General features: G+C 38.4%; 1 long non-coding RNA gene and 1 other non-coding gene across 2 annotated transcripts in view; one reads left to right on the top strand and one right to left on the bottom strand.

Moving 5' to 3' along the window:
* The window catches only part of LOC148110773 (uncharacterized), a 522,247-nt gene that overhangs the window by 369,136 nt on the left and 130,034 nt on the right, over nt 1–23,077 (bottom strand). The gene's annotated exons all lie outside the window — the stretch shown is intronic.
* Nucleotides 6,471–6,617, top strand: LOC123798361 (U4 spliceosomal RNA). Its single transcript, XR_006781274.1, has one exon. It is a non-coding gene; the product is annotated as a U4 spliceosomal RNA (small nuclear RNA).

Below are 23,077 nucleotides of genomic sequence, written 5' to 3'. Positions count from 1 at the left end.
CAGAAACAGAACTGAAGTGGCCAAGAGAGCTCAGTGGAGAGCAGAATGCGATCTCTGTTCTGAGACAGAGGCTAGGATATGGCCACTGCTGCTCTGACTCTCAGAAAAGGCACAGAAAACCGCCAGGGAAAGCTGCCAGAGAACAAAAGCCCGGAAATACCAGCTCACATTGTGCCCATCCCCATCCCCCCTTGCAGGGCACAGGGTGACTCTACCCAAACAGGGTTGCCTGAGTATCAGCGCGGCAGGCCCTTTCCCCAGAAGGCAGGCTGAAAAATCAATAAGCCCACATCCCTAAGGTCCCTATAAAACAACTGCACACTGCCTGGGTCCTGGTCAATAATTTCGGCTCTGGGCATCCCCGCAACCTCTCATCAGAATGATGAGACGGAGAAATCACCCCCCAGCAAGGAAAAGATAATGAGTCTGTGGCCTCTGACACACAAATGACGGATAAGGATATAACCAAATTGTCAGAAATGGAGTTCAGAGTAACAATGGTCAAGATGATGTGTAGGCTTCAAAAAAATATTAACGAAAATATTAACAAGAACGTAGAATCTCTAAGGGCAGAAATGAGAGTGAATCTGGCAGAAATTAAAAATACTATGAATCGAATGCAGTCTAAACTAGACGCTCTGACGGCCAGGGTAAATGAGGCAGAAGAACGAAATAGTGAATTGGAGGATGGGATGGTAGAAGAGAAAGTTAAAACAGAAACTTGGCTCAAAAAAGTCCAATCTCAAGAATGTAGATTACAGGAGCTTACTGACTCAATGAAATGTTCCAATGTCAGAATCATCTGCATCCCCGAGGGGGTGGAGAAAGAGAGAGGTCTAGAAGAGATATTTGAACAAATTGTAGCTGAGAACTTCCCTAATCTGGCGAAGGAAACAAGCATTCGTGTCCAAGAAGCAGAGAGGACCCCTCCCAAGGTCAATGACAACAGACCTACACCACATCACGTCATAGTGCATTTCACAAATATTAGATCCAAGGATACAGTATTGAAAGTGGCCAGGGGGAAGAAAATCCTTACATACAGAGGGAAAAATATCAGAATAATGTCAGAACTGTCTACAGAGACCTGGCAGGCTAGGAAGGGTTGGCAGGGCATTTTTTTTAAAGCTCTATCAGAGAAGAACATGCAGCCAAGGATCCTTTATCCAGCAAGGCTGTCATTCAGAATGGATGGAGAGATAAGGACCTTCCAGGATCAGCAGAAACTGCAGGAATTCGTAACCACCAAACCAGCCCTACATGAAATGTTAAGGGGGGGTTCTATAAAAGTAAAAAGGCCCCAAGAGTGATACAGAACAGAAATTTAAAATCTATAGAAACAAAGACTTCACAGGCAACATGACATCATTAAAATCATATCTCTCAATAATCACCCTCAATGGGAATGGTTAAATGCTCCCATAAAATGCCACAGCATTGCAGATTGGATAAAAAGACATGACCCATCCATTTGCTGTCTACAAGAGACTCATCTTGAACCTAAAGATACATCCAGACTGAAAGTGAAGGGATGGAAAAGCCTTTTTCATGCCAATGGACCTCAAAAGAAAGCTGGGATAGCAATTCTCATATCAGACAGATTAGATTTTGAACTAAAGACTGTATTTGAGATACAGAAGAACACTATATTATTCTTAAAGGATGTATTCAACAAGTGAATATGACAATTATAAATATCTATGCTCCCAACAGGGGAGCAGCTAGATACACAGGCCAACTCTTTTTTTTTTTTTTAAAGATTTTATTTATTTATGTGACAGAGAGACAGCCAGCGAGAGAGGGAACATAGCAGGGGGAGTGGGAGAGAAAGAAGCAGGCTCCCAGCGGAGGAGCCCGATGTGGGACTCGATCCAGAAACGCCGGGATCACGCCCTGAGCCGAAGGCAGACGCTTAACGACTGTACTACCCAGGCGCTCCACACAGGCCAACTCTTAACCAGAATAAAGAGACATATAGACAATAATACCTTAATAGTAGGGTACCTCAACACTCCACTCTCAGCAATAGACAGATCACCTAAGCAGAAAACCAACAAAGAAACAAGAGCTTTGAATGACATACTGGACCAGATGGACCTCATAGATATATATAGAACACTACACCCCAGAACAACAGAATACTCATTCTTTTCGAATGCACGTGGAACTTTCTCCAGAATAGACCACATACTGGGTCACAGAACAGATCTCAACTGATACCAAAAGACTGAGATTATTGCCTGCATATTCGCAGACCACAATGCTTTGAAACTGGAACTCAATCACAAGGAAAAATTTGGAAGAAACTCAAATACTTGGAAACTAAGAACCATCCTGCTCAAGAATGATTGGATAAACCAGAAAATTAAAAATCAGTTTAAGCAATTTTTGGAGAGCAATGAAAATGAAAACAAATCAGCCCAAAGCCTATGGGACAATGCAAAGGTGGTCCTAAGCGGAAAATACATAGCCATCCAAGCCTCACTCAAGAGAATAGAAAAATCTAAAATGCAGTTTTTATATTCTCACCTCAAGAAGCTGGAGCTGGAACAGAAGAACAGGCCTAACCCACACACGAGAAGGCACTTGATCAAGATTAGAGCTGAGATCAATGAATTAGAAACCAGGAGCGCAGTAGAGCAGATCAACAGAACTAGAAACTGGTTCTTTGAAAGAATAAATCAGATTGATAAGCCACTGGCCAGACTTATTCAAAAGAATAGGACAAAGGACCCAAATTAATAAAATTATGAATGAAAGGGGAGAGATGAAAACCAACATCAATGAAATAGGAAGGATCATTAGAAACTTTTATCGACAGCTTTATGCCAATAAATTAAACAACCTGGAAGAAATGGATGCCTTCCTGGAAACCTATAAACTATCAAGACTGAAACAGGAAGAAATTGATTATTTAAACAGACCGATTAATTATGAAGAGATTGAAGCAGTGATCAAAAACCTCCTCAAAAACAAGAGTTCAGGGCCTGACAGATTCCCAGGGAATTCTACCAAACATTCAAAGAAAAATTAATACCTATTCTCCTGAAGCTGTTTCAAAAAATAGAAACAGAAGGAAAACTACCAAACTCATTCTATGAGGCCAGTATTACCTCGATCCCCAAACCAGGCAAAGACCCTATCAAAAAGGAGAATTACAGACCGATTTCCCAGATGAATACAGACGCCAAAATTCTCAACAAGATCCTAGCTAACAGGATTCAACAGTACATTAAAAGGATTATCCATCAAGACCAAGTGGGATTCATCCCTGGGATGCAAGGGTGGTTCAACATTCGCAAATCGATCAGTGTGATAGATCATATCAACAAGAAAAGAGTCAAGAACCATATGATCCTCTCAATTAATGCAGAAAAAGCATTTGACAAAATACAGCATCCTTTCCTGATTAAAACACTTCAGAGCGTAGGGACAGAGGGTCCATTCCTCAATCTCATAAAAACCATCTATGAAAAGCCTACAGTGACTATCATTCTCAATGGGGAAAGGCTGAAAGCCTTTCCATTAAGATCAGGAACATAACAAGGATGCCCACTCTCGCCACTATTATTCAGCATAGTACTAGAAGTCCTTGCAACAACAATCAGACAACAAAAAGGGATAAAAGGTATCCAAATTGGCAAAGAAGAAGTCAAACTGTCTCTCTTTGCAGATGACACGACACTCTATATAGAAAACCCAAAAGACTCCACCCCCAAACTACTAGAACTTATAGAGCAATTCAGTAACATGGTGGGACACAAAATCAATGCTCAGAAATCAGTTGCACTTCTATACACGAACAATGGGACTGAAGAAAGAGAAATTAGGGAATCCATTCCATTTACAATAGCACCAAAAATCATACGTTATCTCGGAATTAACTTAACCAGAGACATAAAGGATCTATATTCTAGAAACTACAAATCACTCTTGAAAGACATTGAAGAAGGCACAAAAAGATGGAAAAATATTCCATGCTCATGAATCAGAAGAATAAGCATAGTTAAAATGTCTATGCTCCCCAGAGCAATCTACACTTTCAATGCCATCCCAATCAAAATACCAATGACATTTTTCAAAGAACTGGAACAAACAGCCCTTAAATTTGTGTGGAACCAGAAAAGGCCCCGAATCGCAAAGGAATTGTCGAAAAGGAAAAACAAAGCCGGGGGCATCACGTTGCTGGATTTCTAGCTGTACTACAAAGCTGTGATCACAAAGACAGCATGGTACTGGCACAAAAATAGACACACAGACCAATGGAACAGAATAGAGAAACCAGAAATGGACCCTCAGCTCTTTGGACAACTAATCTTTGACAAAGCAGGAAAAAACATCCAGTGGAAAAAAGACAGTCTCTTCAATAAATGGTGCTGGGAAAATTGGACAGCTATATGCAAAAGAATGAAACTTGACCACTCTCTCACACCATACACAAAGAGAAACTCCAAATGGATGAAAGACCTCGATGTGAGACAGGAATCCATCAAAATCATAGAGGAGAACATAGGCTGCAACCTCTTTGACATCGGCCACAGCAACTTTTTTCATGACACATCTCCAAAGGCAAGAGAAACAAAAGAAAAAATGAACTTGTGGGACTTCATCAAGATCAAAAGCTTCTGCACAGCCAAGGAAACAGTCAAAAAAACTAAGAGGCAGCCCACGGAATGGGAGAAGATATTTGCAAATGACACTACAGATAAAAGACTAGTATCCAAGATTTACAAAGAACTTCCCAAACTCAATACACATGAAATAAATAATCAAATCAAAAAATGGGCAGAAGACATGAACAGACACTTTTCCAATGAAGACATACAAATGGCTAACAGACACATGAAAAAATGTTCAAAATCATTAGCCATCAGGGAAGTTCAAATCAAAACCACATTGAGATACCACCTTAACACCAGTTAGAATGGCAAAAATGACAAGGCAGGAAACAACAAATGTTGGAGAGGATGTGGAGAAAGGAGATCCCTCTTACACTGTTGGTGGGAATGCAAATTGGTACAGCCACTCTGGAAAACAGTGTGGAGGTCCCTTAAAAAGTTAAAAATTGAGCTACCCTATGATCCAGCAATTGTACTACTGGGTATTTACTCCAAAGATATAGGCATAGTGAAGAGAAGGGCCATATGCACCCCAATGTTCATAGCAGCATTGTCCACAACAGCTAAATTGTGGAAGGAACCAAGATGCCCTTCAACAGATGACTGGATTAAGAAGATGTGGTCCATATATACAATGGAATATTATTCAGCCATCAGAAAGAACGGTCACACATTTGCAGCAACATGGACGGGAATGGAGGAGATTATGCTGAGTGAAATAAGTCAAGCAGAGAAAGACAATTATCATATGGTTTCACTCATTTATGGAACATAAGAAATAGGAAGATCAGTGGGAGAAGGAAGGGAAGAATGAAGGGGGGGTAAACAGAAGGGGGAATGAACCATGAAAGACTGTGGACTCTGGGAAACAAGCTGAGGGCTTCAGGGGGGAGAGGGGTGGGGGGTGGGATAGGCCAGTGATGGGTATTAAGGAGGGTACATATTGCATGGTGCACTGGGTGTTATATGCAAATAATGAATCATGGAACATTGCATCAAAAACTGGGGATGTACTGTATGGAGACTAATATAACAAAATAAAAATTATTAAAAAAAAACACTAATTCAAAAGGCAAAAAAAAAAAGATTCTGTCTTTAAGAAATAAGTAAGCTTTTTTGAAGATTTTTAAAACTTTATTTATTCGAGAGAAAGAGACAGAGAGAGCACGAGCAGGGTGGGAGGAGGGGTAGAGGGAGAAGGAGAGAGAGAAACAGACTCCTCACTGAGTGGGGAGCCAGATGTCAGGCTTAATCCCAGGACCTTGGGATCATGACCTGAGCCAAAGGCAGACGCTTAACTGACTGAACCATTCAGGCCCCCCAAGAAATAAGTACACTTTAATAAAAGTAGACTCTAGGGGCCACATGAAGTTTTTGTTTATCCAGAGGCAGTGGAGTATATTGTCTCCGGCCCAGAAACTGACAATACCATTTTGGGTTTTCAAGCTCAATGGCAAGCTGAATTATTATCAGTGAGCTAGTCTCACCTCTCCATTCTTTTCTTTCTCATGGGTGTTCACCCCTCCCCAGGTTTCTTGGCATCAAGACCAACTAGATTGAGCACTCTCAGATTTGCACAGAGCTATCTTTGTATCAGAATATATACATATATAATACATAATAAAATACATAAAACTTTATAAATATGTATAAGTATGTATATGTGTGTGTATTTATATAATAGCTGTGTTATACAGACTTTGAGCTTTGTAAAATATGGAATCGTAAGACAGACATGACTGCTGTTGGAAATACTGATAGAATATAAATTTGTACCTGATGCAAATTGCAAATCATTTACCATATAAATGAACTTGCTCTGTTTGTTTCTTTCTCTTTTTCCCACTTCCAAGCTTTGTGCAGGGGCACTATCGTAGCCAATGAGGTTTATCCGAGGCGCCATTATTGCTAATTGAAAACTTTTCCTTTTCCCGCTTCTCTCTGTCTTCTTTTCTCTGAAAGTATAAAACTTGATGTAATTTCTGGTGCTTGAAAGTAATATACTCGGAGTTTCTCACCACTGCAGTGATTTGTAAAGAGCTTGTATTACTAAAAGTGCTTCTAACAATTTCTACCCCTATAAAGAACATACAGATTTTTTAAAATTTTTGGTAATAATGTCTACTTCATGAGATTACTGTAAAAATTACATGACATATTTATAAAGTACTTAGTATTCAATAAATAATTATGATTTACCTAATACTCTACTTACTTAGTATGTAGGTACTGAAATACAAACCCAGGCTCTGCCATTTCCATCATTTGGGCAAATTCATTTTCTTTTTGGTACTCAGCTTCCTTACCTATACAAAAAGGAAATAATGTAGTATCTACCTCACAGGTTTGTTAGCTCTCTGGAGCCTCTCTTATAAAGGCATTAATGCCATGCATGAGGGCTGTACCTTCAAGATCCAATCACTTCCCAATGGCCCCACATCCTAATACCTCATATTGGGCTTTAGGATTTCAACAACTGAATTACGGGGGGGGGGCATATTTAGACCATAATATATACCCTAAATACTGTGTGGAACATATTTATGATATAAAAGTATTTGTTGTTTATTTGAAATTTAAATTTAATGAGGCATCCTGTGTTGTTATTTGCTGAATCTGACCACTCTACACTCATCTATATCCAGTTCTAACAGGCTAAATTATAGTAGGATGTACCTTCACTTCAGAATCTCATCATGATGAATTCTGTTTTTCTTTGGCCTTATTCACTGGCAGGGGGAGCATGTGGCAAGGTAAGGAAGACAAAGCTAAAGCACAGAGTTTCCTGTTGCATTCCCAACCTTACAGGAGCTAATTTCTTTGTATAACTGAGATGGTCTTGGATTCTCCTCATTTTGTTATGGTTTGTTCTAAACCTCTCTTAACACATAAATACCTCACAACAAATAATGCTACCAAATTTCATAATTTTAATGTCACTGTTTTCTATTTTCTATTTTCTTCATGCCAATGACTTTTTTCTTTTAAGGTCTGTATGATTTCAAAACGTCTCTGAGATCTTAATAATAGGGCCAAATTGCCACTTTCCTTATGCTTTCACACATACATTTGACAACGTTTCTATCTTCCTGAAAGATGTTAGTTGAAAGACTGTTTTTATAGTGTTCTTTCTTAGAGTTAAATATATGGCACTTTCCTTATGCTTTCACACATACATTTAGAAACATTTCTATCTTCCTAAAAGAAGATGTTAGTTGAAAGACAGTTTCTAAACTGAGGGTTGCTGGAGGAAAGGTGGGTGGGAGGATGGGGTAATTGGTGATGGGCATTAAAGAGGGCACATGATGTGATGAGCCCTGGGTGTTATATGCAACTGATGAATCACTGAACTCTACATCTGAAACTAAAGATGTTCTATATGTTGGCTAATTGAATTTAAATAAAAATAATAATAGGGCCAAACTGCAAATGTAATAATCATCATCTCTGGAACACTGAGAAAGTGTCTCAAAAGACAAAAGTCATGTATGGCCAAGTGTGCTGGGAACTACCAGGAAGCAGGCCTTAGAATATGGGTTGAAACTCCAATGTCTGCGGGACTACACAGGTAGTGTTAAATGACTTGAGTCAGCTGTGGAGTAGAATCTGCACACTTTATGTGGAAGGGAATGAGGAAAACTGGAAAGCAGACACCTCAACAGAAAGGCCCTGTGTTGCCACTTTTTTTTTTTTCAAGAGAAAGCAAAATTCCTGATTTTTATGTGATATCCTCCCACTGACAATTTTAATTTATAAAACATTGTGCAGACCTAACACCATATACCTATAAGAAGAAGCCTTATGGAAGCCTTGCAAGCCTTGCACCCAGCTTCCAAAATTCAAGTTCCTTGAGCCTCAGTCAATTTGGTTTTGAGAGATGCTTTAGGCAGCTCACCAGTAACTGAAATTTTCATTACTGGTTAATGTTGTAATTGATTTTGAATCCTATAGAAACAGCTTCTCATTCAACATAAACCTGCCATTCAACATTTCGGTCAGAGGCAGTTCTGTTTCTTGAAACTTGGTTAGTGGAAACCACAGGTCTGTCCTTTTATTCCTACCCATTCACAGACAACTAAGGAAAATGGCCATTATGTAGATGCTGAGCTGTGTAAAAATGCACATTTTTAAACAAAGATGTTTCACAGAAGCTTTCTTTTTTATTAAATTAATTGAATATTACACCCGTGGCTTCTGTAAAACATAATGTTTAGACTACAAATGTAAAGCCCACAGTCGTGTCATTCTAGGAATATAAACTATTGAATGCTTTTCAGAAAAATATCTTTACTGTAATCATTTTTCTTTATATTTCCTGCAAAGTCATCTGAAATGCATTCTTTGGGATGGGTAAATCATCCCCTACTATAGCTAGTACTTGGTCATATGATTCATGTGGTTTTGCACTGCTTGGGTAAGAAATCATTTGAAGTGCTGAGAACGGTTGAATGTAGCATGGAAGTCCAACATGGGAATTCTGGCTGCTGCTTTGATTACTTAGGTCTCTGATTAATTGCTCAGATAAACAGATAGATATGCAATTACTTTGAGCCAAGGCAAAAGAAAAAATCCTTCCTACCACCTGATAAGGAAACACAATAAGTTATGCCCTCAGAAACCGCTGTTACTCAGCCAAACCCTCCAAGTTCAGAAGGTTTTTTTTTTAAAAGAAATGAAATGCTGCAGCTAAAGATGAGTTTTTAAATTTTTTATCAATTTTACCAAAAAAAGAAAAAAAAAACTAAATGGAAGTTTTAAAGTCACTTCAAACTAATACTAGGATAATTCATTTGTATTCCAATTATCTTCATGTCAAGTTGGGAAGATAACAGGTTTTGAAATAAATCAGATCAATGGGTTCAGATCTGTCTCTTAGCGGACCTTGGGCAATGTCCATTAATGAGTGTAAGCCTCAATTTCTTCATCCATAAAATACATACCTGTAGTATTCTTAGAAGGATTAAATGAGATAAAGTACAATGTTTACTTAAGGGCATCATTTATATCCCCATACATATTTACAAGGTGCCTCTCTCCACGAAATAAATGTACCTAGAAAATGGGTTACCTCTAAATTAAAAAAAAAAAAAGGAAGCTCACAAGATTGAGTGAAACTATATTTAATGAAATTTCTCATTACATAATCAAACCTGATTTACTACTCATGTTCAGTATTATCTGCCATGTGCCCAGAATATATATTATATTTATTATTATAAATAGAATATTATAAATATTTTATAATTATATATTATAAATATTTACTATTAAAGGAAAACTATTTCTCTAGTCACATCATTTCTGACATCAAATTGGGGGTTGGGGAATCAACCAATTTTCCAAATCTCTGAACACCAAGCAGGTATTCTATAATTTAATTCAACTCTAACACTAACTACCTGGAGTAAGCGTCCAACTCTACAGGTTTAAGGGCTCAGTCCCACAAGACTGCCCTCACTTCAGATGCGAGCTGCAACTAATGGGTCCCCAGGGTACCCACACTTCTGTCCAACTTGGCTACCAAATAGGGGGTTCCCATAATCACCCCTCGGTTATGATAAATTGCTAGAATGGCTCACAAAAGTCAGAGAAACATTTACTTACATTTACCAATTTATTAGGAAAGAAACTATAAAGGATAAAAATAAACAGGCAGATGAAGAAGTACATTGGACAAGGTCCAGAAAGGTATAGAGCACAGAAACTTCTGTGCCCAGGAAGTTGGGATGGGCCACCTCCCTGGCCTGTGGATGTGTTTACCAATCTGGACTCTCTCTGAACCCTGTTGTTTAGGGTTTTTAAGGAGGTTCCATTACTTAGGCATGCTTGATTAAATCACTGACCATTGGTGATTAACTCAATCACCAACCCCTTTCCCCTCCCCAGAGGTCAAGAGGTAGAACTGAAAGTTCCAACCCTCTAAACATACTTCGGTCATTTTGGTGACCAGCCTCCATCCTGCAGCTATCCAGGAAATTGAAACCATCAGTCATCTCATTAGCACAAAAAGATACTCCTATCTTTTAGGGAATTACAAGGGCTTTAGGAGCTCTGTGCCAGGAACAGAGACAAAGACAAAATGTATACACCTTTATTACATAATAATATCACAGCACCAGCCCTGAGGAAGAGCCAGGGAATGTGAGGAGACAGGAAGGAACAGCAAGTCAATATCCTAGAGCGTAGCTTAGTAGAAGACACCTTTCTCCAAACAATTCCAAGTGTTTTGCGCTATATGGGCTTATACCTTTCAAGCAAGCAAGGTATAAAAGTAAAGTTTAAGGTCAAGATGGAGACAGAGTAGGACCTTTGCCCCTCAATTACCCCAAAAGCATAATCAGCTAGTAGTATTTTCCTCGCACAAGAAAAACTAAGTATGAAATACACATACAACTCAATTCAATCCAGAAATTCTTAGATCACCTATAAAGTGCAAAGATACCACATGTTCCTCACATAGGCACATTTAAGGAGAGCTGGGCCATGTTTAAATTTTGGCAGTTCTACAATTCCCAGCTGTCCAAGGGAAAGCAGTAGGAGCATGACATTCCCTGAATGGATAATAGCTGCCTGTCAGGTCAATGTGCACAGCGCACACTGACTGCATGCACAGAGCAGGAGTGTAAGATGGAGAGTACTGATACCCTGCTAAGGGAGGAAGGTCTGAATGACAGTAAGTTCATTTGTTTCTCATTAATTCTTTTGACCATAAGGAACTCAAGTTAACTCGGGGGAAGGGGAATGTCTGGGAAGATAGGATTATAAAGCTATATAAACTGAAATCAGAATTGAACTATAGTCAAACATGGAGACAACTCAGGGATTTGACCTTTCAGTCATACCCAAAGGTCATATGGTCTCATATTCCATCTCTGGGAAAATGTGTTAGATTATAATTTCAGTTCTCCATAAATCCTCATGGCCCCAGCCCTACCATGTAGTTTCCCTCTTTGCATCGTTTTCATCTCATCCTCCATTTTTTTCAATTGAAGTAGAGTTGACACACAATGTTACATTAGTTTTAGGTGTACAGCATAGTGATTCGACAAGTCTATATACTATGTTCACTACAAGTACAGCTGTCACCACACATTATTACAACACCATTAATATTCCTTATGCTGTACCTTTATCCCTGTGACTTACTCATTCCGTAACTGGAAGCCTGTATCTCCCACTTCCCTTCACCCATTTTGCTCATCCCTCTACCCCTACTCCCCTGGCAACCATTAGTTTGTTCTCTGTATTTATGGACTGTTTCTGCTTTTTGCTTGTTTTGCTTATTTGCTAGTTTTTTAGATTCCACATATAAATGAAATCATACAGTATTTGTCTTTCTCTGTCTGACTCATTTCACTGCATAATACCCTCTAGGTCCATGCAGATTATAGCAAATGGCAAGATTTCATCCTTTGTTCTGGCTGACTAATATTCCATTGCCCTCCATTTTTAATTGCAAGGATCACCCATGTTTTCTAATGACAATTACTAAGATATAATCTGATGTTCCAAACTCATCTCCTCCTGCCAATGCGATGCAAAGGTTATTACCTACACTGGCTGACCTTGGGTCATGATGACTGCTCTAAATCAGCTGGCTAAAAGAGAGTGACTAGGGAGGGAAGGATTAATGGTCTACACCATACCACGGCCATGGGCCTGTGTGCTGACAAGCTCGCTGACTGTGATCTACACACCATTGAAAGGTTGTGTAAAAGAAAGAGCAGTATCACCAGTCACACCAAGTCTAATGCTGATACTGTGAACAATAATAGTTACCAAAGGTAGATAGGTAGTTAGATTTGATAGCTAATGTTTGAAATTTTCTTCTCCAAGTTCCACTAGGAACTTTAGAATCACATTTAAATGCAAAGTCTGAGGTTTCAAAACACAAGAAATTACTTAGAGCAAAAATAAATAAGATTAGTACCCAATAATGGTCCACTGGACTTAAACTAGAAAAGTGGACATAATCATGTCCACTTGAATCATGTCCTTTTGAATTAGATAATATCAATTTGGTGAATGTATGAACCAAAATATTGAGTAAAATGAGTTCTACAAGGCCTTTTTAAGGCTTTTTCTCATTCTCTAAGTGAGATTAAAAGTTTCCCAGATCAGGTAAATAAAATAAAATATACAGTGTCAGCCACATAATAACTTGTTGACCTCACATCTCAAAAGGCTGGTGACATATCCATTTGAATGTTCTGTAAATGACAACGAAAAGTGAATCTTAATAAAAATGACAGTAGCAATTACTTCCTAACAGAAGGATGATGAACAGATAAATGAGACAGCTGCATTCTCAAGGGAATTAAAGTGAATGGGATCTGACACTTTGTCACTATTTTACTTGCCCACAGAAGGAGTGAGTTTGATGCCAAAGATTGAAACAGGTTTTTCTAGGAGAAAAGTATCACCAAAAAAAAAAAAAAAATTTCAGGTCAAGTCAGAATAAGAAATGAAGGCATTATATTGATTAAAGAACAGCAGTGCTGGGTAGCTCTAAAATGGGAAAATATGGAGGTGGAGTTTTAATCACAGATTCCTTAAAGGTCATGGGAAAGCAGGCAATGTTCAAAAACTGCTTTTGAACAGCTTAAAATTACAAGCATGCTCCAAACCTAAAAATTAAAAATGGGAAAGAACAAGTTACCTCTTTTTATTTTATTATTTCTAAACCATCATTTAAGAATTTTTGTATTGTTGGGGCACCTGGATGGCTCAGTCAGTTAAGTGTCTGCCTTCGGCGCAGCTCATGGTCCTGGGATAGAGCCCCAAGTCGGGCTCCCTACTCAGCAGGGAGATGGCTTCTCCCTCTCCCTCTGCCCCCCCCCACACACACACTCATGCTCACATACGCACTCTCTCTCTCTCTCTCTCTCAAATAAATGAATGACATCTTTCAAGAAAAAAAGAACTTCTGTGTTGTTTACCTTATGGTACTAGGTATGCTTCATTCCCTACTCCCTTTTCCCTCTCTTGTCAAGATTTCACAATAGAATATTTTATCATATTTTTAGGATCAGTGCTAAATTACCACATCTTTATTGTAACTTAACACATATACCAATTATCTTAGTTTCATTAGAACCTCTAATTCCCATAGCTGGGAGGCTGCCAAACAAACCCATTTTCACTTCCTCCCTTTAGATTTGAAAACAAACTTGTGATTATTCAAATCTGTATCTAAATGCATTCAATTCCCGTTATCATTATGTATACTACAAGGGTGATCATGACAGGTTCTTCAATGTAGCCCCAGTAAGACCCAAGGCTTTAAAATGGCTGAGTGTGGCTAATAATCTTAATTCTTTTCCTTAACAAACACACTATCTGATGCATATAACTTCCCTGCAAAATCACTTGCTGTTACAAGTTGCTTTTTCTCTCTTAAAATGTTATCTTCCTTCTTCACCACTGCTTAAAGCACTGGGTGACTAATCTTTAAAATCCTGAGCTTCATTTTTTTCTACGCCTTGAAACAATTTTATCAATAAAACACAAATGAGAAAAGAAAGATCAAAAAATAAACATTACATTATTCATGCTGATAGTAAATAACCTAGGCAGGGTGAGAAGAGAGCTGTCAACAACAGCAGCATGACCAATAACAACAGGAACCACAAATTTTTCACTAGTTTTCCATCTAGTATCTGTAATTTTCTCTTTGGCTAGATATTATTTATTTAATAAGATTAATTTAATTAGTAGGCAATATTCATTAGATACCGTATTGTGTACATTGCCATTTTCAGAGAAGTGAAGACAAAATAAATAAATTATAGGGGCGCCTGGGTGGCTCAGTCATTAAGTGTCTGCCTTCCACTCAGGGCGTGATCCCGGATCAAGTCCCACATCGGGCTCCGCTAGGAGCCTGCTTCTTCCTCTCCCACTCGCCCTGCTTGTGTTCCCTCTCTCGCTGGCAGTCTCTCTCTCTGTCAAATAAATAAATAAAATCTTTAAAAAATAAATAAAATTAAATAAAAAATAAAATTAAATAAATAAATAAATAAATTATAAAGCGGGTAGTACAGATCAAAAAAAGATGTAGGATGGAATAGAGAACACTCCAGAAAGAGGGAAGAGCACATGAAAAGATACAGAGGTACTAGGGCGGGGGGGGGGGGGGGGGGGGGGGGGGCGTGCACCTAGAATTCAGCCTTGCAGGAACTGACAGACATCTGATGCAACTATAGAAGCCGAGATGTGCAAGGGAAGTAGTAAGAAGAGGTGAGAGGAAGCTATGAAAGAAAGCAGGAATGGCAGGTGAAGGCATTTGAATTTCACTCTGTAGTGAAGGGGTTGGCAAATTTTTCTATCAAAAGTCAGATTAATGGCTCTTCCTCCCCCTCAGTGTCTTGAGAAGCGGCCGCTGCCCGCGCGCGTCCCCGGGTATCCCTGAGCTCAGTCTTTTTCTCCCGTTTGCATGATTCCACGACCTCTGGGAACCCTAACCCAGAGCTCACCCTTCACGCGCCCCTCCTTCGGCTCCCCCGAGCTCCCAGCCATCTGCCCGCCCCTAAATACCCCCCACCTTCTTAGTCCCGAATCCCGGAAAACACACCCCCTTCCCCTTATTCTAGGAGTTCATACCGCCCAACCCCTTGCCTTCCCGCCCCCAAGTCCGCGCTCTGTCTTCTCCTCGCCCCCCCCCCCCCAAAAAAAAGCCAGATTAGTGCATATTTTAGGCATTGCAGGGCACTTCATGGTCTCTATCAAATAGTCTTTGTTTTTTTTGCTTTTTTACAATTGTTTCAAAGTATGAAAACCATTCTTAGCTTGCAGGCAGTACAAAAACAGGCCAGGGGCTAGAGGACCCATAGGCCTCAGTTTGCCAACCCCTGCTGTAGTCAATTGTTTCTCTCTATACTGCCAGAAACTCCAGGCACTAGAAAGAGAAAGAGAAACCTGAAGAGTTACCTCAAAAAGAGATAACAGAGCAGCAGTGAGGGAAAAGTTTGGAGGCTTTAAAAAAATTCACCTGGCTGCCCAGAATGGCTAGGAATGATATCACAATCCCCGTTTCATTTTAGCTTTTGAACTTTGAGGTGGCATATTTTGGGAAAGAATACATACACAGGCATACATTTGGGTTTCTTATTATGATAACAAGTATTTTGATCTTTAGAATTAGTTGTTCTCCAGCTATCAAAGAAAGACTTTGCTTTCACAACCAGATCACCGTGCAGTGAGTGCAATGGCCTCTTGCATTATAATTCATGGCCTCCTTTGAAAAAGCTTTTGAGTAGAAATACTATCTGAGCAATGTTTTCTTCCTCCTGCTTACTGTATCCACATCACAAAATAAAAAGTCTCAAACACAGTAATGAGGGGCTTAACTACTGAGATTTTCAGGTATGCTCAGGGAACCTAAATTAGCTCACAACACATGCCAATAGCCAAATGGAGACATATCTCCTTGTGAAGAGCAAGCACCACACCCATCTGGAAGACTCTCCATAGAAGATGGGGAAAGAGGGTATTCTGCATCCACAGTTTTAGTCCTTTGCCACCTACATATCAGTAGCCAGAGGTATGGCCTTTAGGCTGACAAGGTACTCACCCTGTGGCACCAACACCCTCCCTATTGGGAGTCCAGCCAGGTGATAAAGCCCAGTCATGCTGTGTCCTTTTGCTGCTCCTCTGCTTAAAAATCAAGGTTAAAAATAGAGCTACCCTATGACCCAGCAATTGCACTATTGGGTATTTACCCCAAAGATACAGACATAGTGAAGAGAAGGGCCATATGCACCCCAATGTTCATAGTAGCATTGTCCCCAATAGCTAAATTGTGGAAGGAGCCGAGATGCCCTTCAACAGATGACTGGATTGAGAAGATGTGGTCCATATATACAATGGAATATTACTCAGCCATCAGAAAGAACGATTTCACAACATTTGCAGCAACATAGATGGGACTGGAGGAGATTATGCTAAGTGAAATAAGTCAAGCAGAGAAAGACAATTATCATATGGTTTCACTCATTTGTGGAACATAAGGAATAGCAGGGAGATCGGTAGGAGAAGGAAGGGAAAAATGAAGGGGGGTAAACAGAAGGGGAAATGAACCATGAAAGCCTATGGACTCTGGGAAACTGAGGGTTTTAGAGGGGAGAGGGGGTTGGGGGATGGGCGAGCCCAGTGATGGGTATTAAGGAGGGCACGTATTGCACGGAACACTGCGTGTTATATGCAAACAATGAATCATGGAACACTACATCAAAAACTAATGATGTACTGTATGGTGACTAACATATCATAATAAAAAAAAAGAATCAAGGTTTATACTCAACTCAGGCATTAAGACACCCCAATCTCTAATATGGCACTTCTACCCAAGGTATCAATTAATAGTTTCGCCGGTCCACTTACGCTGTTCAATGTAAGGCACAGCTCTGACTTTTCCTGAAACTGATCTTTCATTGTGCATTTAACTAAATACCCGATGGCAGTTCTTAATGTTCTCATACATTTATTCAATTTTTGACAACACTTTGAACTTAAACACAATGTTAAAACCTTTATTTCTGACCTTTTACCAATTGTCAGTGCCCTTACTGACCTTGCTAAATACAGCTAACAAACACAGAGAATCTCATAACATAAAAATACCTCCTCTTTCTCAATAACTCAATGTGATGCTATTTTCCTACCATTTGCAGTATTTCTTTTCATGTTTATCTACTTTACATATGAATCTCATTTTAACTGATTAAAATTTTCAATAAAACTAGAAGATAGCCATCACATATTTCTGTATATTTGGGAAGAAACAAGAGTTACAAAAATTACAGTGAAAACTTTAAAAGAACAATCAAAAAGAAAAACACAGTTCAAAAACTTAGAAATGAGCACAAATTAAAGAAACCATGTAATTAAAAATATGAAACAACTATCTTCGAACATGACACAGTTACATTTTGATTACCCAACTAACAATCATCATATACAATAAGACTCGTTAAGACTAACAATCATCATATACAATAAGACTTGTTAAGACTCGTTAAGTTTCATTAATGTCTAAGTGGGCAAATAGGTCCATGAAAAATGGCCCTACCTATTCCAAAGTTTATGTTCTTTGTTCAAAAAACAAAACAAAAGTCATAAGGTACCTACTGTACCAAGCACCAATCTAGATACAGAGTACAAAAATGAAGAAAAGATGATCTGTACCCTTTTATTATAGGTGAAGATACCTGTGAATATAGTAAAAGAGAAGAAATTCCATAAAAATGGTATACATAAATTATTGGAGTTAACCTAAAGAAAGAAAAAAACAAAGCCTTCACAAGGTAACCTTTGAAATAGCTCATTTGAAAGAGTTTTATAAACTGTGATTTACTACACACATGAAATTTCTCATCCCTCTATTTGTAATGAGTGGCGTCCTGGACATTCTTAGCCCAGTGATGTAAGCCACGCATGCTCCCTGAGCTGTCTGCTGTGGCAACCGCTGTGGGGGAAACCGCCTTCTTTGGACCTCTCGATCACTCTCGCTGGAAAAACAGCCACGCCTGGACGATAGGTCATCAACACAAGTGAGTAATGAGTTTTAAAAGTTTGGGAAGTAAGTTCAAAGAAATTAAAAGGAGATAAGCTCCTCCAAAGAGTCATTGTAATAACCTGTAAGAAAATCCCTGAAAGACCTTAATGGCCTTCAAAACAGATAGAGGATTTGGCAAATGAAATCACTGGTTCAAAAAAATAAATCCCAGCAGCTTTGCAGAAACCATTTTCCTAAAACTCTGACTTAGAGGAACTCAAAAACTTTTCTCCATAATCATAATGATCTTTCAAGTCTGTTAGTTACATGGATGTTGTCTACTGTGTTTTTTTTTTCACCTTTTCCTTCTTCTCTCCATGAGAAACTGCTTTCTAGTCTTAATCCTCAAAATATTATTGCACATTAAAAAAATTTTTTATTTTGAATTATTATTATTATTTCGATTCAACTGTATTTATAAATTTCCCTCGGGTGGGGGGGGAAGCAAAGGGAGAGGGAGAGAGTGAATCTTCAGGAGGCTCCAAGCCCAGCGCTGAGCTCCACACGGGGCTCGATCTCTGGACCCAGAAATCATGACCTGAGCTGAAATCAAGAGTCAGATACTTAACCGACTGAGCCACCAAGGCACCCCAAATATCTTATTAATTGCTTTAAATCTCTTCTGGTTATTACTCTTGTATTATGGTCTCTTACCTTCCAGCTCTTCTCACTCTGATTTTCAAGGTTATCCTGCAACTTCCACTCCTTTATTTGGCCCAGCACTCACACTTATAATTAATCTTTGCTTGACAATTGTACTTAGCTTCCCACTTTCCCCTTCCATCAGGTGAATATGGCCTCAAGTTCCAGGATCTTATCAAATAAATTATACCTATGCATATCTATATGCATCATTTGATCCCAAATTTTCGAAATGTATTTTCATCAGGTGTTTATCTTTTATCCAAACTATATCTTAATTATCTATTTAAAAATATTAGGAAGGAAGCATAAGAAATTTTGTTTAATTATTCAAAGTTTTATAAAGTTTTTTGACAGCTCCAATTTTTATTATTGTTTTCAAAGAATTCAACTTGTTACTCTATGCATCACAGATAATTTTTTCTTAGTGTTCATTAAAATGATAGACTAGCTCTAATCTCTGCCTGTCTGCCATTTAAATGAAGAACTAAGTTATTCGGATCATATCTGCCATCACCTACAATGCTGAGACTCAATCAATTTGGCATTTTGAGTTATATTTATGGCAATAAGAAAAAGTGGTAATGACTCACTTCTTTTTTCTGTGGTTGTCAGATATTTCTATAGAAAGAAAAAAAATATTGCACTAACTCTCATGTTGGACACTGTCATTTGCAAATACCACCCATCTAGCAATTGACAGTGTAATGAAAGAAAAAATAAGTTTTCATCACAAACTGTACTTCCTTTCCTTCTACAGAAAAAAAATATCAAAAAAATGGCAAAAATTCAATAAGGATCAGTTGGTGGCAGAGGAATGTTTAAGTCTCTACATACAAACTAATATGTCATAAACTGAAGCCCATCTTCAGAGCTTACCAGATTTAAAAAATAATGGGTGTAAATGTCAAGACTAGAAAATTACTATGGTTGTACCTAACTGCTTGCTGTTTCATTTTGGCTGACATAAGAACTAAAAAACTCAGAAAAGACTAATACTTTCTTCCAACAGCCAACTTTTAACAGCATTAAAGTTTATGAGACACCTGACTTAAATCCTGTTTTGAGAAAAGTTCCATTAGGAACTCAGAGAAAATGCTAAGCATGAGCTTGAAGTCCTTGCTAATGACCCTTTAATGGAATTTTACATGTTGTTGTCACACTCCATATTGACAGATTCTGACAGCTTAATAATATCCTTGATGAATCAGACTCAATTTATGCTGAAGACCTATGACTCTCTTATGTAACTAATGAAGTAATTATTGCTCCTTCCTTTGCAGGAGAAGTCTTTATGTGGTACTGTGTGATAATATAAAATCTCATGCTGTGACCCACGATAGCATCCTGAAAATTCTCCCTCCTAGAATACCATTTGTTGAGTTTTCAATAAATAACATACAGACATTTAGGAAGGTATTTATTGCCAAAACAAAGATAATAATTGCTAGGATATGCTAAAATGTGCTATTTTAGAATTCTTAGCTTCCAAATGCATAAAGGTAGATGAAGTTGAAGGAAAAAGACTGAAACATTACTCATTGATATAAAATTGTTTCATAGAACTTCAAGAATATTAATCTTATATACTGACCGCTGAAAGTTAATTTAACAAGTAAACTCAACTCCCCAGAAGCTTTCCCAAACTCATGTTCAGCCTCAGTGTCCAATTAGAAACTCTATCAGAATTCAGCACTCAGCTTTCTTAATAAAAAATATTCTTTCCAATTCTACTTAGACTAACTTTGATCTATAACCATTGTGTATCTATTGCATTAAAATAATACTATAAAGTACCTGACATTTGGATTGATTCACAAACAAAATCATTCTGAAATAATTTTGCTCTAAAGTTTAATCAACCAAACAGCTGAGACTATGTACACTACAGTACATACAGTTGCTCCAATCTTACCCCTTTGTAGAAATGGACACTAACTGAGCTGTCGTGATTAATGTTATAGTTGGAACTATTCTAGACCAATGAACACAACCTAGTAATGTGAATAAACCATTCTAAGTATCATCCTAAAAAGCCAGTTTAGAGAAAGATCTATGTTATCATGTTCCATCTGTTCATCTGCCATTTAATTGGCTTTGGTTCTAGGCAGTCTGTCAAACTGAAAACAAAGACCCCTGGGAACTCTGGGTCTAGTATTTGGGGGGCAAGGGGAAGGCCAACTATTATAATCACTGTGATAATCATATACATAATACATTTGGGGTTTGTAATAGAATAAATTACAGAAAAACTGAAAAAAAAATGGCCACCCTCAGAGCCCTACTCAATGTCACTAAGCCTGGACTCAAAAATAACTGCAACAGAGCTCCTGACCAAGCAACCAACAGCCACACTTGGGGATGGGAGGAGGGAGTTGGATACCACCCTAAACTATACTAAACTAAACTTCACGCATTAAAGCTGAAAGGGGAAATGAAGGAGAAGGGAGGTTTCATTTATTAAGCAAACACTGTATGTCGGGTCTATACTAAGACTGTCTTAATCCATAAAAAGCTGCCTAACTCAAGGTTTAGAATGATCTTGTAAGAAAGGTAAGACTAGACTTATTTTACAGATGAGAAAACAAGATCACTTACCCAGGGGATCAGCTATGAAAGACAGAGCTGAAGCAGAAATCCAGCTCCTTTCATCCCAGAGCCATTCACTTTTTCACCAGTCTATGCTAGGGGAATTTTCCCTGGACAGAGGGGAATATGAATTAGTGTCATCAGTCTGTACCTCCAATGCCCACTCAAAGGTTGTCATGAGCTCTTTATTTGGTAGTTCCCCTGAGCCATGAATTTCTAGAAAGCAAAATGAACAACTTGCCTTTTGGTTACTTAATCTCTGACACCATTGTTGAACACTTTACTAGAGATTTTTTTTTTCCCCTGAAGCACCCAAGAATCATTGCTCCACACCCAAATGTCACATAATACTAATGGGGCTCTAAAATCAAGTGCAAATGGAAAGGCTCTCTCTCTTATCACAACTAACTTAAGCATTACTATAGGCATAAGAATGAAAACTCTGTGTTTTCTATTAAAGAAAGGAAGAAAAGAAAGAAAGAAAGAAAGAAAGAAAGAAAGAAAGAAAGAAAGAAAGAAAGAAAGAAAGAAAAGAAAAGAAAGAAGAAAAAGCTCTATTTTCACAATTCAGCAGTTTCCCCATAATGCAAGGTCCATGACTGTGCCATCGGTTAGAAACAACTGGCTTAAAGAGGCTTAAAGATAATCTTAATGGACATATATGATACTTGTAGGGTTGTAAAAACTAAATAGCATATCAATTCAAGACACAGAAATTTTTCTTTCTCAATTTTACTGGATGATTCATATTCCAAACAACTAAGTATAACTGTAATGTTTCCCAGAGCAAGTTTTTATTTGCTAAAGTTTCTCTCTTAATCCAGCCAAGAAAAGGAAGTAATTAAATTTGATATAGTTTGGGGACCATGGCTAAAACTATTAAGCCCTGAAACTCCTCTTTAATGCCAAATCCAGAATGCTAAACCACAGATCTTGCCAGCATATGTCTCTTTTAAAATAAGACTGGGCAGACCAATACCCTTGAATTTCTCACTTTCCCCTTGACATTTCATCCCAATCACATCTCAGTATCCAATTAAATGCTTTCACTTACCATTAGAAGGACTGATTATTGCCAGCCTTTGCAACAGTGCTTATAGCTGCCTGACAGGCCAGCATCAGTTAATCCTACGGAGGTCTACTTCAATTTGTCATTGTCCAAAAGGTTTGATATTCCTTGGATATAAATTCAAGACAGGAATGCTTAAAACACTCAGATGGCTTAGCTCAAAGCTGAGCACAGCTGGTATATGGATGTATCATTATGGACAATCACTCAGAATCTGCTCTGGTAGTAGACAGGTAAAGTCTTGCTTCTCTATGCATACACTTGGACAGGCACCAGCACAGCCTTTTCACTAAAGCTCCATGACTTCTTCTAACATCAGCTTGCCTTCATTTCTTTTCTGAGGCTGCCATGACACCTACCCTCATAAAGCCATCCCAGAAACAAGTACCCCTTGGTTGTGATCTTCAACTAGATTTTTTAAGCACTAGGGAAAGAGTGTGCTGAAATCATATTGCATCAAACAGTATGAAATTAGAGCACTTAGGACCAAGGCAGCAGCATTACTCCTTCATATTCATGAAGAGATTTTCTTTTACAGCATTTTTCAGATATGATAACATCTGTGTGCACAACCTTCCCATGAGGGATACCAGTGGGAGGACGATC

This window comes from Ursus americanus, chromosome 1, assembly GCF_024610735.1.
Source record: "Ursus americanus isolate L20-20 chromosome 1, mUrsAme1.1.p, whole genome shotgun sequence".
NCBI classification, from domain to species: Eukaryota; Metazoa; Chordata; class Mammalia; order Carnivora; family Ursidae; genus Ursus; species Ursus americanus.
The sequence above is the reverse complement of the archived record's forward strand: the minus strand, read 5'-3'. Positions and strand labels throughout refer to the sequence as shown.